This window comes from Schistocerca piceifrons, chromosome 4, assembly GCF_021461385.2.
Source record: "Schistocerca piceifrons isolate TAMUIC-IGC-003096 chromosome 4, iqSchPice1.1, whole genome shotgun sequence".
NCBI classification, from domain to species: domain Eukaryota; kingdom Metazoa; phylum Arthropoda; class Insecta; order Orthoptera; family Acrididae; genus Schistocerca; species Schistocerca piceifrons.
In genome coordinates, this window is record NC_060141.1 from 312,169,371 (window position 1) to 312,189,307 (window position 19,937).

Genomic DNA, 19,937 nt, shown 5'->3' on the forward strand with positions numbered 1-19,937 from the left:
ATTCGAGAAATTACTCAGAATCCTCCATTAGCATAATTGTTTGTCTGTCTTTTCACGGATCAGCCTAATAAGAAAACACGAAGCCCTGACTTTATTGTACCGATTTATGTGTGAGAGTGAAAGAGTAATAAAGGCGACAGATACACCTCTGTACAGACAAAACATTACACCAAGTTAGCGGCAAGCTGCATTCACATACACTTTCATCATTTACAGAGTAAGAATTCATTATACTGGCTCAGAGAAAAATAACAGACGCTAACCTTGAGAAAAATTCCAGTATTCTTTACCGACGTATACGACATGATAATTGTGCTGAAGTTGAAACTCTGCGTACTAGGAAGAGTAAAGGTTTACACCACATTTCACATGTAAAACCGTTTATTGAAAGATAATCTGATCTTTAATTTTGTCTTTGCCATAAAACTTTTCACTTCACGTTTCTAGTATGCTTTGTCAGAATTAAGAAACTGTTAACATGCAACAATGTTTGAAGTTAAATATCCAGTCAAGAACCAAGAGAACTTATTTAAACAGAAATTACGAATGCATTGTTATTGAGAACAGACGACACAGTGTTGTATTTGTACATTCTTGCTCGTTAGTTGCACGATTACGTAACGACTGTCAGGCTTACATACTTAGGACACATACTGGTACTGCTAATGAGATTTTAATGCAACATTTTGGTTTACTTGAAAATACATTCTGGATTTAAAGCACTTTCTGTGAAGTACCAGATGACACAGTGGTTAATTTATGTGACAGCTACACGATTTTATCACGACGCTACTAATGAGTGACAATTTACAATGTTGCTTTTGCGGTGTATCTGTTTTATATCTGCACAGTTTTCTGTTTTATTCTGGAAATTAAAACATGTTTTAGTAGTAACTTTTGTGGTATAGCTACAATGAGACTGCCTTTTCCGTAGCACAACAATACGTTACAGCACAGTACTTTCTTCATCATGGCAATAAGCGTAATAACTAACATATCTATACGTAAAGCATTTCACTTTTGTTTATCATGAGGTAAGTACATTGACTTCTGCAGAACTTAGCTTTCGGAGGACGACAACTACGACACTTCCACAGAGATTATCTTACAACAAGACGCACAGTTTAGCGCTACAGTACATGTATTTGAGTGATTAATTTTATACTTAAAACACTTATTTTTAAAGGTTTTTGAATTACAAAGAAAGTTTTCCGTGATACATTTTATTCCATTGCAATAATCTGTAACACCTGAGGGTATAATTACACTAATCCTCAGGGGGGTACACGCTTACTTTGTGTACCATGTGTTTGGCAAGCACAAGGAGCCCTAGCTAATATGGTATTTGCTTATACAACTTCACACATCGGTACCATATTTCTCTAACACAGAATTACACAGCTATCTGATCATTTAACTGAGAGAGACAAATATTTATTTTAATACATCAGTGACAGATGTTTACGTAATTACACAGTTGGATAACTTCACACTTACGAAATTGTATTTTTGTCTGTACTTCGTGAATTGTTCATATTTTTTCGGAACCATTGTGATACTATAAGAGCTTTGAATGATGTATTTGGTAAGGGAGCATGATTCTAAAGTACGTTTGAGGTAGATGACCCTATTGAAATGAGCAGAGAATTTTTTTTAGGTTTTGACATTACTGGAGGAAGCTACGACGATTTTGAGATTTGACTGAGGTGTTATGATGTTATTATTATGATGACGATGTGTATTATGCTGTTGAGGTATGTTTATGATCAATGAGATGATGCTATATGAGGAATTTGATTATGCTACATATTTATTATGATGAAATATTGAAGAATGTCTACGAATATGTATATGTGTAATAAGGTAAGAAATAATGGGTAGTGGTTAGGGACGCTGATTTGTGAAAAAAGGATGTTGGAAACCAAGAATCGTACTTTAAGAGTTATGAAATGTGTGTAAATGCGTGAATGTATCACAATGCCGGCGAAAATTTTTTGGACACTGTTATATTCATAAGATTTTGTATCTACACATTTGCAACGCAAATTATATGAGACTGCCACTGTAGCGGAAACTGCTGTCGTAAATATTTCGGTAAGAAAGGTAAGCGACCTTGACATAATGCGTTTTGGACGCCCAGCTGAGAGGTAGTCGTCTGACAAAAGAAAGCCATTAGGTGGAAAGAAAAAGAGAGGCAATTACCCTCGCTATTGACATTTCTTTGTCGAAAGCATCGCAAATATGGCACGCTCAAACTTGAAAACATATGATAACACTGTGGCGCTCTTAATTTATTATATTTACTGAAATGTCTAATGAAATGACGAGAAATATTTTATGCCTATACACCTGATTATGACTACTGTCTTTCTAGTTGAGAGATTTTCTGTACTACCTTATGAAATGCCATATGGCTAATGAATGATGTTTCATGCCTTCCTTTGTACATATTTGCTCATTTTCTTTAATATCTAGTTTCTAGCTGCACTGCAGCATTGGTTAAAATAAAATTTAATATATGTGCTAATATAGTTATTTTATGCCTACAGATCCAGTCAATAAGAAATTTATGATCTACTTCCAAGAAAACGAGGGCACATATATAGACATTTCCCTTCACAGGAATTGCATAAATAATTTCTTTACGATTTGGTAACTTATCTGCTAGTGTAAGTTCTCGTGATGCATCACTCTAATGTTAAGATGTGACATAGGTATTAGACATGGCCATTTTTAGTGTAATATTTTTTCTGCTTGAGCTATGTCATGTTTAGATATAAGTTTTTGCATTGCTGCTGCTGCTTGCCAGGCATAGTGCTACTAAATTTCACTTTGTATTATTCTTTTAAGCCAGTTTTACTACTGATTTATTTTTCTTGTTTGCTGCACATTGCCTTATATTACCTGTAATATTGCAGTTGCTCTGCTAATTTCTATAATGCTGCTTGATTTGCAAATCTGCATTTTTTGTCATTGCTGTTTGTGTTAATTGTTCTGTGCTGCTGCATTGCCTCATCCCTTAGTTTAGCATCTGAGCTCAGTAGATTTCAGTTAGCTTAAGAGGGGGTAGACTATATAAGAGAATGAGTTGCGATGAATTGGAAGAAATGCATTGAGAAGTCACACGAAAAAAGTACAGAAAGCAGGTATAGATAGGACTTTTTGGAAATAATGAGGAACGAAGGGAGATCTCCGAGAAGTAAAGAAAGTTTTGTTTGCAAAATACTGCAGTAAAACAAACCCTGTCCTTCCCTTTTGTATTATTATGCTATATGTTTGTGTACCCTTGTGTATTTCTTTTCTTCCTGTCTCTGTGTACTGTTTCATAGAAATTTTTTTCTGTTCTAGTACTAAGCTACATTCACTATGATGAGGAATACTGTTATCCTCAAATATAATTTGCATTTATAATATGTTATTTTCTTTGTAAAGATGTTTAGACATTATTTATTCTGTTCTGTTTTAATGCTCATGTGTGAAGTTGATGTTTCAATAATTATTCTGATCTTTTATTTATGTACTCATGTCATAATTCTTGTAACACTGGTGTATATGTTTATTTCTATTCTTTTGTAAAGCCCCTATTACTACAAATGTTATCTGTATTGTTATGTTCTTTAATGATGTATTCTGTATCTTTGTAATTGTAATCTTATGTTATAAAATTGTAATTGACACCAGTTTATCAAATTAAGTAACTTGTAAGTTACATTTCACTGCACACGTTTCTTTTGGTCATAGTATATGGACAATATGTGAGAAGTAGGGACTGATAGTGTTTGCACGCGTGTTAATAATTCAGCAAGGGACTGGATAATAGCATTGCTGGTTCTAAGGACAATTCCAAAAACTTTGTGAGTGCACAAGTGGTGGTTATGGACTTGCTATATTATCCGCAAGACTCTTCAATGGTGATTGTGCACCCGCATAGTCACAACAGATGGCTGCTGGCCATCTCTACAAGGACTACAGTGGGTCTGCATCTTTGATGACCCATCAATACCATTATTTCTACAAGGACTACGGTGGCTCTGCACCTCTGGTGGCCCACCAATACCACAATCTCTACCAGGAATACAGTGGGTCTGCTCTGTGATGACCTACCCACCAATACTCTTCAAAACTTCTACTGACTCCGCTGTGGGTTTGCTCTGTTGTGGCCCATGACCTGTCTGCATGTCGAGAGTCAGCACTGTCTTTCCGTTGGAAGGACAACGCTACTTCTTCAAGACTGCATGGAAATCCACTACTTCTGTGTGCATTTTCTTTTACTGCTCAGACTTTGAAAAAAAAAAACACTGCAATTTTAATGTGATGAATGATCAGGACTGTCTTTATGGAATGTGAGAAAATTTTAGCTTTTGACCAACATTGTATTAATAAGTGCGTAAATTTGATATCTTTCTTACTGTAATTATGAAAAATTTTATCAAATCATTATTGGCCACTGCCCAAAACAATTTGTAAAATTTTTTGTGGGGAGCATGGGGGCTATGTAAGTAGGCTGTTTAGGTTTTTTTATTGGTAACGCCACCTCTGTATGAAAATCACTGGCTGTGCTGTGTGCAGTCTGTGGCTGCTTTGCATTGTTGTAATACTCGCCGTTGTAGTGTTAGGCAGCTGGCTGTGAACAGCACGTAGCGTTGCGCAGTTGGAGGTGAGCCGCCAGCAGTGGTGGATGTGGAGAGACAAATGGCGGAGTTTTGATATTTGTAAGAATGGATGTTATGAACTCCTATATATATTATGACTTTTGATGATATTAAGGTAAATACATTGTTTGTTCTCTATTAATATCTTTCATTTGCTAACTATTCCTATCAGTAGTTAGTGCCTTCCGTAGTTTGAATCTTTTATTTAGCTGGCAGTAGTGGTGCTCGCTGTATTGCAGTAGTTCGAGTAACCAAGATTTTTGTGAGGTAAGTGATTTGTGAAACGTATAGGTTAATGTTAGTCAGGGCCATTCTTTAGTAGGGATTTTTGAAAGTCAGATTGCGTTGCGCTAAAAATATTGTATGTCAGTTTAAGCACAGTCATGTATAAATTTTTCAAAAGGGGACGTTTCAAATGAGTCGAGCGCCGAGTATCTGGTGATGAGCAGGACTCATACGAATTCAAGAGACCACACCAGCCACTGGTACTCGGAAACCTTCTAAAGGGACATCCTTTTAAATGTCTGAGATCCAAGCTGGACCCCGATCACAATTCAGTCTCAGTCAGCTTTTGCACCTCTAGCAGTCTGTTAACGACTTTCGAACTCCCGCAGTAAAAAACACTGAACCAACCGGTAGGTCTGTTTGGTTGCAAAATATGGAATGTCCGGAAAATGACTTTGATAATTTCAAAAACTCGATTTTTTTGGCATAAATGTTCGCTGGGACGCGTATATTCTTGTAGTGTTCGTTCCAAGTTTGGCAGACACTCCATTATCGAGTTGCAGGGAGATGTGTGAGAAAATGTTTCCGAAAACCTTTCACGTCGGGAAAAAAATAGTCGACATGTAATTTCAACAACGCCCTAAAGGACACTATGGAAATTATGGACATGCTCAAACTCGGCTTGGGACTAGCCTGTTACAGGTTCTGCACAAAAGCGGACGAAAAGAGCATCGAGCGAGCGGAGCAGTTAATGAGAGAAGTTGCCGACAGGGCTCGCAGGACTACTTTGGTCACGAAGAAGATGGAGGAGGACCTCCTCCTCGATCTGGAACGACTAACGTTTGGTCTAGGGACCTTTGACTACAGGTATGTTGAACTCAACCACAGAAAATGTAACCAAAACTTTAAACGCGTGTTTCTCGAGACTGCAATCTCAAACTGGTGGGAAGCACAATTTGAAAATGGTACATACAGTCCTCATCGTAACTGAGTTCTGTGTCAGCGTTAGTAGACGTTTTGTGACGTCTCCAAAAGTCTCTTTTCTATGCACGCTTTGGTCTCTGTTTTGTGGGCGAAGAAAATGACATTTGTTTGAACACGTCACCATTTTGTCAGAAATTAATATTTTTCGGTTATCCTATGCATTCTGACAGAAAATACGACAGGCGTTAAATAAGTAAAGCAACACATGTTTTTATCAGTCAGTATGTGGCAATTGTTTCGGGATATCGTGGAATGTTTCCGCTTCAGCCCCTATGGATTCATGAAGTTCCGATAGGTGGCTGCACCATACGTAGCCTTCAAAATGACCTCTATACAGGAGCTGCGTCCCAAAGGGAGAGTTATCATTGACTTTCTTTTGGCGAAAAACTAGAGAACTACAGATATTCTTAGGTGCTTGCAGAATGTCTACAGAGACCTGGCAGTGAACAGAACCACGATGAGTCGTTAGGCTAGGCGTCTGTCATCATCGCAACAATGTCCCGCAGATTTGTCGGATCTCCCGCGCTGCAGCTGACTGAATACAGCCGTGACTCTTGCAATGTTGGAACGTGAGGACACACTCATTCGAGGCGGTCAACGAATCACGGTCAGCTAGACGTCTTGGTAGTGCTGACGGAGTCGTTCCAGTTGGGGCACTCAAAGGTGTGTGCCCACTGTTTTCCTCGCAGCTTAGCAGAAGACTAAAGAGCAACGAAGGACCGTCTGCATCAAATTGCTTCCGCGTTACGAGGCTGATAGTGGCAATTTTTGTCAGACATCATCACAGGCAATGAAACATGGGTTCATCACTTCAGAGCGAAAACAAAACGGCAATCCATGGAGTGGCACCACACCACGTCTCCACCGAAAAAAAAATTCAAAGCACCACCCTTTGCCTTACGTCTTGGCGACGGTCTTCTGGAACTCCGAAGGAGTTATTCTGTTTGATGTGTTCCCTCATGGTGTAGCGATCATCTAGAAAGTGTACTGTGCTACCCTCAGGGAAATGAAGCGAGTACGTCGCCACGAAAATACAAGCCAACTTCTCCTTCTCCATGACAACGCATGGCCTGACACTAGTCTGCGCACTCGAAAGGGGCTCACAAAACCTCACTGGACTGATCTTCCTCATCCACCTCACGGCCCGCTTCTCGCACCTTCCTACTTCCAGTTGCTTGGCCTAATGAAGGGTGCACTCCGCGAGAAACAGTATGGGATTGATTGGAAGGTTACTGATGAAGCAATACAGTGCCTCCAACGCTGGCCGGCAGACTGGCACCACACAAGCATCCGGGCCCTCCCTGTAAGGTGGCGTAAGGCCGTCGCAGTATTTTGTAAAGAAAAATATGTAGAATAATATGGTACACTGGAATCCTGAACAAAATTAACAAGTATTTAAAAAAAAAGAAATGTTTAGCGTTACTTATTGGACGCCCCTCGTATATTTGATCTAAACAAAATTATTTTATTACAGGTCCAATAAGAGGGCTTCGGTAATTCCCGCCGATGGCCAATGTCCCGGCTGCAAGGAGTCTTTCCATCTACTCCAGCTGTTACAAAAAGTTTCCGGTATACAGACAAACATGATTTATTGAAAACAAAAATGCAAGGAATAAAACTATATTATTCGATTTAGCGTTACTTTTTATCTCTCTTGAAAAAAAAGTAATGAAAATCACCAGGTTTTCATGGGTCATAAGAGAGCTACCCCCCCCCCCCCCCCCCATTAAATAATCTTCTCGTTTACGACTGTGAAGTATTAAGAAAGACCTGTAGTCCAGTACCAGGTAAGATCACTGGTGCTGGAGGATCCGGCATGATTGTGAGCTGGATGAGAACTGCAACAGCCCTGTTATAAGTCATGAGAACCAAACGTCCCGTATGGACACATCATGTCGATCGAACAGACAAATATCGATGGCTTTGAAATTGTAGCACTTTACTTCCAGCGAATATCACGAGGCAGACCCAAGATAAGATGGAGAGGTAGAGTCCATCAATACGTTAGTACTTGTAGCAGATCGGCATAGAGAGTATTTGATTGGAAAGAAGCAGTTAACAGAAACTACTGGAAGAACAGCCCCGTAGGTGCCGGCGGTCCTTCGGGCCTGATCGTGTAGAGTGAGCAATAAGTAGCAAACGACCGTCGTTGCTCTGAACCACCTGAAAATCTCCCTCTCAGTCAAAAAGTGAAGTAGACTGCGTAGCATTCTGTCAGTTAGGTAAGCTCTAGAGTCGGATGATACAGCTGTAAGTTCCAAAAATTATCATTCGCAGTCGTCACTGCCAAATGCGACTTCGCCAAAGCGCGGTCCATGGGCCAGTTGCTCTGATGTCGGCTTTGTCCCGACGAATATCTACTTCAGGCAGCTCCTAATGCTCTTGAGGCTACTCGCCTTTAGTTATCCATGGTGTAATCTTCCGTGTATTTATGTCTGGACATGTTTGCGTCACGTGCTCTGCCATGTAACTTTTGTTTTCTTATACTGTTGCTTCAGTCAGAATACTGTATTTTTCCTTCACGTCATGTATGACGCGCAGCAACAATCCTATATTTAAAGATTATATTGGATTTTCGAAGTTAACCAGCTGTAGTTTTTAGGCCGACACAAAATAATGACTCGTTAATTTCACAAAAAAGCGTTTCACATTACATCTAGCGTGTAAATTATGGTTTGTTTTTCCATTTTCTTAATTGGTGGAATGTTTACGACCTTCATTACGATTTCGACTACAGTTTTCGATAAAAATTTCCCTCCAGTCACGAAATTTCTATTACTGAAAAATGGACTTCGAACTCTCTACGTTACGGAAATGATGGAAAACTAATAAAAGAACTTTTTCCGGGTTATGGCAGGGATGGTACAGCAACCAGTAATATACGATGAAGAAAAATACAGTCTTGGTTGCAGGACTGTAATTATTATTTATTTGCCTAATTCAGGCGCCTTCCGATTGGCAAGTGAAGAAAACATCATAAGTCAAGGTAGCCAAAAAGCGTCGTACTGTTGATCGGTTTCGACAGAGCTATGCTATCATCACCGAATCTCATGCTTTTGAATTTCTGCAACATATTATTCATCTCTTTAAATTCAGTACCGCCATTAGACTGTTGTTTATTTTCAGTGTTACATTTACACCTACACAATCGTGATTTAAGTGTAAATGTAGCACATCGGCAAGTCATATGTAAAAGTAATATGTACAAGCAGAAACATTACTATATTGAACCATCTGCAAGTGTTTAAGTTCACTACCAGCTAGCAACTCGATTATCAGTAAATAATTGCCCTCGTCAAATATTACGAATCATTGCGCGGTATCCTATAAATAAATAGAACGGAACATAGCCCGAAAAGTCATAGCCGGTGATCGGTTTTGACATAAAAGTGTATATTATACGCCATGGAAAAAAAGCACGTTCCCTTGTTCAGGCATGCGACGTAGACCATTGACCTAGTGACTGCAAAACAAGGCTTGCATAGATCTGCCACCATGCAAACAAGTCGGAGGTGTAGTTGCTAATATCCAGACTATGCAGATAGTGCTGGCACACGGGGACACACTGAAGGGTACGCCAAGCGTCCATAGCTCGGAGCAGTTGGTGTTAGTGAGCTGCGAGTTACAAAGCATTTCATTGCCATAAACTGGCAAGGACTAAACAGCAAAATATGAGAGCTGTTATACGTCATGTATAAAACTGACACGAAATAATCGTATTGAAATTGTGGATAATTCATTTATATTATTTTTGCAACTAAAAGCGGATTTTATTCAAACTGAAATAATGAATTTACTAGAATGAATTTACCGTGTATTTTTGTTTCTCAGCTTTCTTCATTAACATACCACCTAGGTTCCGCCCTATAAGCCTATTTTGTTGCTCACAAATGGACTTAACAACCCGAAACATAGGTCGCACAGTAATAATAAAGTTTCTGAAAGACGGCTGAAAATGTGTTCCGTTGAATTAATGCAGTATACAGCGTTTCAAAGACAGTCCATAGCTGAATCAATTAAAAACAACTTACAGTGACTGTCTCCGTTCAATCACTGGAAACGTCCCCATTTGAATTTACGCTTCATGAAATGCGATCTTTTAATAACACACTACAGAGCTAAAATGCCACTTTTCAACTTGCTCTTCATAGTCCCCTGTATTCAATTTGTACATTTATTATACTACGAAGTAATCACTTTCTTGCAATTTTAGTCTATGAAAGAAATAAATGTAATTAAATTTCTTCAGACGAAAAGCAAGGTCTTGGCCTAGCGGTTCTAGGCGCTTCAGTCTGGAACCGCGCGACCGCTACGGTCGCAGATTCGAATCCTGCCTCGGGCATGGATGTGTGTGATGTCCTTAGGGTAGTTAGGTTTAAGTAGTTCCAAGTTCTAGGGGACTAATGACCTCAGATGTTAAGTCCCATAGTGCTGAGAGCCATTTGAACCATTTTTGAACATAAGCGAAGGGGGAGGATGAAATGGACGGAAATAAGGGATGCACAAATTTTAGGAAAACCAGCAGTTACCTGTACTAGTAAAATGGTTCAAATGGCTCTGAGGACTATGGGACTCAACTGCGGTGGTCATCAGTCCCCTAGAACTTAGAACTACTTAAACCTAACTAACCTAAGGACATCACACACATCCATGCCCGACGCAGGATTCGAACCTGCGACCGCAGCAGTCGCACGGTTCCGGACTGCGCGCCTAGAACCGCGAGACCACCGCGGCCGGCACCTGTATTAGTACTGCTATCCAAATGGCTACACACGCTATTTTTGTAACGTAAATGACTGCTACTTCTAAATAGCATTATTTGTATGTCTGCGTAATAGAAAAAAAGAGAGAGAGTCAGGTAGTCAGGCAGAGGCAGCGAAAGATAGGTATTTGTATGAGCTGACGAATTACAATATCGTGACTCACTGATACCTTACACCATACGCCGCCGTTTTGCATTTTGTGAAATACAAAATATCACATTTTCGGTTTAAAACAACTTCACCAGCCTTTCACCATTTCAAGATCTCACCAAAATCAAGTGGTCCTCTGAGATAATACTTTGCCGACAGGCTGCAGTGTTCTGCTCTATCAATGGCTTATTCTGACCGTATCTCGTAGTAAATAACGCAATAACGTCCAGAAACTCTGAGGCTACTATTAATATTATCTGCCAAACAATTGATTTATAGCTTGAACAGCTACTTACAAAAGTCGCAACCGACCGTATTGTTTACTGACTGTTGGCCGGGTGCGAGAATGTCTCGCCCTCTTGAGAGTTTCCTAGAAACATAATTATATGTGAGACATTTCATCCAACCCGTGAATCAAGCATCGCGACGATTTATGCCTGTTGTTGATGTCGACACTGGCAAGATATCATTCCTGTGGGTTCCAAGAGTTTCAGGAATGTATAATTTTAAGATTAAATTTTTTGTCTAATTTTGCATTTGCTGTTGTATTTTTTTAATTTTTGTTTATTCCGGAGTTAACATGCTGTGCTAATTAGCAACAACAATTATTTAAACTTTTCTTGAAAATTCGTTACTAAATTATGCATGAGTTAGCTGAACCAAAGTTTAAAGATCAGTGATGGTAGTTTTTTGTAATCCTATGCATTCAAGCATCACCAAAATATGAGTGCACTGACTTGGAAGCTTAAATGTTTTACACCGCCAAGGGAACGTAGATCTTAGGTGACATAAATTTCAACTTGATACGCCTGCAAGTTTCTGAGGGAAATGGCTCCTTAATAGACAGGCAGACAGATGGGCAACAAAGTGATGTTATAAGGATCCCGTTTTTGCAGGTGAAGGTACGGAACCCTAAAACTGAAAAGTCTCCAGCTCATTGCATGTGTGCTGTATGTAATTGGTCTTTTGCTATATTGCAACAGTTTTCTGTAGTTTTACGAAGTGCGGGTCCACACACATTCACGTAAGACATTGCCAATGGCATTAACAGTGGTAGTAGCTAGAAATCCTTCAGAGAGTGTCTCGCAATGTGTAACAGTGCTGACGCGTAGGGAACGCAGGGGCTACAACATACTGCATTTCCGTAGGTGACATTAACGGTAAGCTAAAGTATTAAAGTTATTGATGTTGAGAGCCGAAATCTGAATCTGCCTTTTTGCAGTTCAGGTGTGACAGTTATGATCGCAAATGTATACAAAAAGAAAAAAAAGTTACAGTGAACTCCGAACACATGGAATCGAACATAGGGTCTAAATAGGAATCTACCCTGTAAAATATCACGTGCAGATATTATGAAGAAAACACGAAAAAAACAAATGAAAATGGAAGATATTTATGTTTTCTCTTCATTTTGTGAAAGAGAAACAGAGACGGACAGAGAATTACTCTGTTTCTCCCATGAAAATTAATTAGAACACAGGTATAATAAAAATACTGTACGTGTTTTACCAAGTAGTTGGTGAACCTGTAATGTTAAAATAGCTAACATCTAAAACACGTAGACAGTATTTAATACACATATGTTCAGTCGAATTGGATGTTACGCTACAATCGAGAACTGGCTTATACTGTATATTAATTTTGCGAGACTCTCAATAAAGATAGCGGTCCTACAGAAATGATACTCCTGCTAATCCCTTTCTGTCCCTTTAATAACACTTTTTATCTCTCTCTCTCTCTCTCTCTCTCTCTCTCTCTTCCTCTTTTTAAAAACTCTTTTTATACCAGTGAACTAATTTTCTCCATCTATCCTATCGGTGGTACTATTTCACTTCGGCTTACCTATTTGTATCCTACATTTTGCACACACACACACAGTCTTTGAAGAACTCCTTTCCCTCTACTCTTTATTCCATTTCCACGCTAGCAATAAAACTTCCTGGTAGATTTACGCCTCGTGGCAGACAGAGAGAGCTGGACCCTTATCATTTGCATATAATGCTCTCATAGACTGAACTATTCAGGTACATCCGAGATAGTACTGAACCGCGCTGCTGCTACGGTCGCAGGTTCGAATCCTGCCTCGGGCATGGATGTGTGTGATGTCCTTAGGTTAGTTAGGTTTAAGTAGTTCGAAGTCTAGGGGACTGCTGACCTCAGATGTTAAGTCCCATAGTGCTTAGAGACATTTGAGCCATTTTTACATCCGAGATAATCCCTGTCAGCTTCAGTTGTGTCAGTACCACTCCCTTACGCTCCAATCTATACAGAAATTCTACCGCAGACCTTGCTGTAACTGCGTCATCCAGAAAAGGATACTACGAAAATTAACTGATTCAGATACTAAAGCAGTGAATTATAGTTGGCTGAGAAGCTTAACTGACAGGAAAATTTCATGCGGAAGGCATGGGTCTGAATGCGAGTCCTAGTACCGCACCCAGTTTCAGTACGTCGGGAAAGACCATAACAGAAAGTGGAAGATTCATACTATATTCTTGGATACCTAAGAAACAGTCCCAGTAATCCGTCAATTCTTTGATTAAGGGTTTTTCAATGAATTGTTTCCTCGACCATTCTTTTTTGTAGCTTCTTATTTCGAACGTTTGGGAACCATTCCTATCATCAGTTCGTTGAATCGCATTACAGTTTGTGACTCTACAGGTTTCTCACGTGTCATGCCCAGATTTTGTGCTACATATCCGCAGACGTGCTTGCATGCTATCTAATATTTGATGTCAGTAGTGACGCTTTGAAGACAAAAGTTTAGTCTACCAGCGACAATACGCGTTTTATATGTAACTTGCGTTATTCATATTTTGTGGAACAAAAGCTATCGTGCGAAAAATGTTCATTTTCTTTGTGACTTTCGTCGACCAATAATGCTCTACATGTTTCTAAGGGGAGTGACTTTCGGACAAGATTTGTAGATCGCTCAAAGATATTTTCTGGGTATTTTAGTATAAGAGACCCGTGGCGTCCGGCGGCTCATTAAAGAATAATTGAATTTCATTCGATTTCTTATCCCCATTTATTTTCGTGCATATATTACACTGAAAATACGTGCATAACAGTGCGAGTACTGACAGTATGCACTGCGTGTCTTGTTTGAAAACAAACTTATTGTACTCACTATCGATACTTGCTGCTAACGACTATAATGCCAACTTTACTCGTCCCCTTTAAACTTTCCTTCACTACTGTTCGGTTCTGCCTCGGTATTGTGTTACGGGGAGTGTTAGTTCTACCGCATGTTGACAGTGACACACAGAGTTATTGATAGGTTTGCTGATCAAGAGTTGCGTTACTGCGCTGTACTGCACGCTGACAGAGCAGATTGAACACAGCGTGATAAAGGTGTGCGTTCTAAATTAATTCGGTGACGGGGAATTCATTGCCATCAGCTGTATTAGGTATTCATCTGCTACCAAGCAGTGACATATGAAAATTTGTGCCAGACCGGGACTCAACCCAGGATTCCCGCTCATCGCCAGCTGACGTGGCCAAGGCGATTAGTCGCGATTGGCGGGAAATCCTAGCTGCGAATTAATTTCGAAAATATTTGGTACAGCTGTGGATCGCCAACAGTATCTGTTCTGCTAGGCATACATCTAAGTAAAAAAGTGCATGTGCTTTTGTCAGAGGATTGTTGCATTGCTCAATGTGTTGTATGTTTTGAGATTTCCTATTGCAGGTTTTATCATTGTTGTGTGTGCATCTAAATTGAAACGTAACCGGGGTAACAAACGGAACAAATCGTGTTTACATCGATCTGTAATGGAAAACAGATCACTGTTCTCTTATACCACAGTACGCAGAAAATATCCCTTAAAAAAACTCCGAAATTTTATTGATGGAGTTCTGAGTCCCAAGTACAGCTTCTCCTGTGCCGTTAGCTGAATTGCATTGCCTCACAAAAAAAGTGAAGCACGCTATCGTGGATAAAAAACGTAACTTCACAGGTTGAGAGAATATGTGAGGTTCTGTGTTTCAATATGGAATCAAATTTATAAAGAACTTGGAAATATTAGCCCACTTATCAGTATGACGTTGCAAATCCTCTGATGCATGCTGTGATTCCGTTTGGAAAGGTGTAGAAAGCTGTTGTATCTTCTCTGAGGAAAGCTGACCTACAAGTGTTTTAACTGGTCGTTCATATACAAGATACTGGCACTGGGACCGAACTGAATCAGACATGTTCCATCGGGACCAACGGCCTTGCCGCAGCGGTAACACCGGTTCCAGTCACATCACCGTTGTTAAGCGCTGTCGGGTTGGGCTAGCACTTGAATAAGTGACCATCCGGTCCGCCGAGCGCTGTTGGCAGCGGGGTGCACTCAGCCCATGTGAGGCAAACTGAGGAGCTACTTGATTGAGAAATAGCGGCTCCGGTCTCGTAAACTGACATACGGCCGGGGACAGCGGTGTGCTGACAACATACCCCTATATCCGCATCCATTGACGCCTGTTGGGCCTTCCAAGGCCTGTCCGGACGAAGTTTAGTTTTTTATGTTCTATCGTGGTCAGATATAATGATATTCTTGGACACTGGAGTACGTCAACATCATACACACATTTCACAGAGACACATGTCATGTGTGAACGAGCATTGTCCTGTTAAAAAATAACACCATGATACCGTCGCATGAGAGATAACGCATGACGACGAGGGATGTCCGTGACGTTACATTGTGGTGTCAGAGTTCACTCAGTCACTACCAGCTGTGAGCTGAGACACACCTGATGGCTCTCCACAACCTGACGCCAAGAGGGAAACCGCTGTTCCTCTCCCAAACATTGGAAGAATGGGAGCTCAACTCAGGTCATCCAGAGAAGTGCAGAAACGCGATGCATCGCTGAAACCAGTGCAATACCACTCATCGGCAGTGAATGTTACCCGTTGGCGGCAGTACTCCAATAGCTCTTTGGCTGTGGTGTTGGCGGCAGCCTACGCTTGGGACGATAGTTCTCCAGTCCGGTTGCTGTTACTCTCCTATGAACGACACGGAATATGTAGGTCCAGAATGACACAGAATATATAAGCGCAGATGTGATGTGGGCAGAATGTATATAGTGCGGAATACGGCGAACCTCCCATGTGATGGTTTGACGTGATCGACCAGAACACTGACGATGAGTATGCCTGCCCTCACGTCCCCATGAAGCACAACGTCGAATCACCGTCACATCCAAATGTACCACAGATCTGGTAACTGCACGTTTAGACCAGTTGGCTGAATGGAGAGCCACAATAAGGGCCCATTCCAACTCTGTCAGGTGCTAATAACGCTGTCTCTTACGAGTACGTGACATCTCCGTGTTCTGCACAGTGATCGCTCGACAATCTGACGCTTTCACGCCTCTTATAGAGGGTGGTCAATATTCATGCATATGACAGGAATGATCATACGAAGCAAAATGTTAGACATAGGCTTAAAATACTCACTTTAAGAGCTATGAGCACTTTCTCATCTTCGGTACTGTAAACAAATCTCTTCTACTACAAGCTCCTTTCTTTCTACTGGGATGTATATGGTCATAAACAAGACAAAAAAGTCCAGTAAACATTGACTCTAAAATGCATACCTTCAGAAGTATGAGCACTTCTTCCGCAGAGAGGTGTGTTTCACAGTAAGATGATGATCTACGTGGGGCGTTCAGTAAGTAACGCAACACGTTTTCTTTTTTTTTTTTTTTTTTTTTTTTTCCTCTGCAAATTTCGGTTGAAAAAATGCGGAAGTTGTTGTGGGACATTGTGGAATATTCTCGCTTCAGCCCCTATATTTTCATGAAGTTATGAAGTTCCGATAGATGGTGGCGCTATACGAAGCCTTCAGAGCGAACGTGTGTTCAAAATAGAGAACTGTAATTGAGTTTCTTTTGGCGTAAAGCCGGAGCATCGCAGGTATTCATAGGCGCTTGCAGAATATCTACGAAGACCTGGCAGTGAACAAAAGCAAAGTCAGTCGTTGGGCGAGGTGTCTGTCAACATCGCAACAATGTCACGCAAACGTGTCCGATCTTCTGCGTACCGGCCAACCGCACACACCGTCAGGAAACTGAAGAAATTACTCCAGCGCGTTCGCTGCCATAAAAACGCGGACGAACTCCTTCTCCATAACAACGCGACGTCTCACACAAGTTGCTGCACCCAGAGGAGCTCACAAAACTTCATGGGATTGTTTGTCCTCATCCAGCCTACAGAACCGATCTCGCACCTTCTATCTGTTTGGCCGAATGAAGGATGCGCTTTGGGGGAACCAGTACGTGGATGATGGGGAGGTTATTGGTGCAGCAAGACGCTGGCTCCGAGGTCGACCAATACAATGGTGCCAGCTGGAGTGGCCGTGCGGTTCTAGGCGCTACAGTCTGGAACCGAGCGACCGCTACAGAAGTTAAGTCGCATAGTGCTCAGAGCCATTTGAACCAATACAGTGGTACGTTGGGGACATTCTGGGCCTTCCAGTTAGGTAGCCAATGGCAGTCACATTGAACATAGTATGCGTTGGAAAATAGGGTTTTGAAGCTAAAACAGTGGGGAATAATATGGTGTATTGGAATCCTCAATAATACCAACCTGGTTTACAAGGAAAATGTTTTCTGTAATTCCGTCACGAAAGAAGACGAAAAAATATTCCATAATTCTAAATCAGAACAGCTGTTAACATGAGTGACATACAAGTAGATTTCTTAGGTGTTGCGAAACAAGTCACTTAAGAAAGGCAAGTCTTCCGGTCCAGATGGTATACCAATCAGATTCCTTTCAGAGTATGCAGACACAATAGCGCCTTTCTTAGCAATCATATACAACCACTCACTTGACGAAAGGTCTGTTCCTAAAGACTGGAAAGTAGCACATGTCACACCAGCATTCAAGAAAGAAAAAAGGAGTAACCCATTGAATTACAGACCCATATCACTGACCTCAATTTGCAGTAGGATATTGGAGCATATACTGTTCTCAAACATTAGAATCACCTTGCAGAAAATGACTTATTGATACATAACCAACACAGATGCAGAAAATATCGTTGTTGTGCAACACAGATAGCTCTTTGATCCCATGAAGTAATGAGTGCTGTCGACAAGGGATGTCAGATCGATTCTATATTCCTAGATTTCTAGAAGGCTTTTGATACCGTTCCTCACAAGCGACTACTAATCAAATTGCGTGGTTATGGAGTATCGTCTCGGTTGTGTGACTGGACTCGTGGTTTCCTCTACGAGAGGTCATAGTCCGTAGTGATAGAGGTTAATCATCGAGTAGAACTGAAGAGATGTCTGGCGTTCCGCTGTTCCTGATTTATATAAATGATCTAAGTGATAATCTGAGCAGCCCCCTTAGATTGTTAGCAGATGACGCTGTAATTTACCGACTAGTAATCTCATCAGACGATCAATTCCAATTACAAAATAATCTAGAGAGAATTTCTGTATGTCGCGAAAAGTGGCAATTGGCAGTAAACAAAGAAAAGTGCGAGGTCATCCACATGGGTACTAAAAGAAATCGGGTAAGTTTTGAGTATACGATAAATCGCACAAATCTAAGGGCTGTCAATTCGACTAAATACCTAGGAATTACAATTACGAGCAACTTAAATTGGAAAGACCACATAGATAATATTGTGGGGAAGGCGAAAGATTGCACTTTGTTTGCAGAACACTTAGAATATGCGACAAACCCGCAACTGAGACAGTCTACATTACACTTGTCCGTCCTCTGCTGAAATATTGCTGCGTGGTATGTGATCCTTACCAGGTAGGATTGACGGAGGACATCGAAAAAGCGCAGAGAAGGGCAACTCGTTTCTTGTTATCGTGCAATAGGGGTGAGAGTGTCACTGAAATGATACGCGAGTTGGGGTGGCAGTCACTGAAACAAAGGCGGTATTCTTTGCGGCGAGATCTATTTACGAAATTTCAATCACCAACTTTCTCTTCCGAATGCGAAAATATTTTGTTGACACCCACCTACGTAGGTAGAAAAGATCACCATAATAAAATAAGAGACATCAGAGCTCGAACGGAAATATTTAAGTTCCTTTTTCCCACGCACCATTCGAGAATGGAAGGGTAGAGAAGTAGTATGAAAATGGTTCGATGAACCCTCTGCCAGGCACTTAAGTGTGAATTGCAGAGTAACCATGTAGATGTAGATGTAGATTTATTGCACCGCCCTCGTAGTACTTATAGTTCTTAAGGTATTCATTTTAGAGTCCGCGTATACTAGACTGTATTACTCCGAATGGTCGTTCCTGTCATGTCCCTTAATGACCATTCCTGTGACGCCCTTTGTATCCTACCAGGCCTGGTAACAACACTAAGCACGGACAACACCCATACAGAATGAGATTTTCCCTCTGCAGCGGAGTGTGCGCTGATATGAAACTTCCTGGCAGATTAAAACTGTGTGCCGGACCGAGACTCGAACTCGGGACCTTTGCCTTTGGCGGGCAAGTGCTCTACCAACTGAGCTACCCAAGCACGACTCACGCCCCGTCCCCACAGATTCACTTCTGCCAGTATCTCGTCTCCAACATTCCAAACTTTACAGAAGCTCTCCTGCGAACCCTACAGAACTAGCACTCCTGAAAGAAAGGATATTGCGAAGACATGGCTTAGCCACAGTCTGGGGGATGTTTCCAGAATGAGATTTTCACTCTGCAGCGGAGTGTGCGCTGATATGAAACTTCCTGGCAGATTAAAACTGTGTGACGGGCAGAGACTCGGACTCGGGGCCCTTGCCTTTCGCGGGCAAGTGCTCTACCAACTGAGCTACCCAAGCACGACTCACGCCCCGTCCCCACAGATTCATTTCTGCCAGTATCTCGTCTCCTACATTCCAAACTCTGGCGTCCGAAATACCTGACAGAGAACTGAAACTCTAATCATTTCGATACCCTCCGATGGCACATACGTGTGTGAAGTCACATTGACATCGGACCATGTCTTCTGCGTCCTTCACTTTCTTTGTGTGTGGTAGTGTATTTCAGTTGTGCTGGAGGGACTGGTCTACTAGTAGCGAGTTCTCGACTCTGTCACTGTGCTTCTGAGGTGCCCACTACACGGCACTGACGACGCGGCCGTCGGCGTGACGTGGCGCTGGCGACCTATTTCTGCCGGCGGCGGAATCGATGTATGGCGTGGCCTGGCGTGTCGCGGTGTG

General features: G+C 41.3%; 1 non-coding gene across 1 annotated transcript; it reads right to left on the bottom strand.

Annotated features, from left to right (window-relative positions):
- Nucleotides 1-19,181: 19,181 nt before the first annotated feature.
- Trnaw-cca lies at nt 19,182-19,256 on the bottom strand. Its single transcript has one exon. It is a non-coding gene; the product is annotated as a tRNA-Trp (tRNA).
- Between the last annotated feature and the right edge of the window lie 681 nt (nt 19,257-19,937).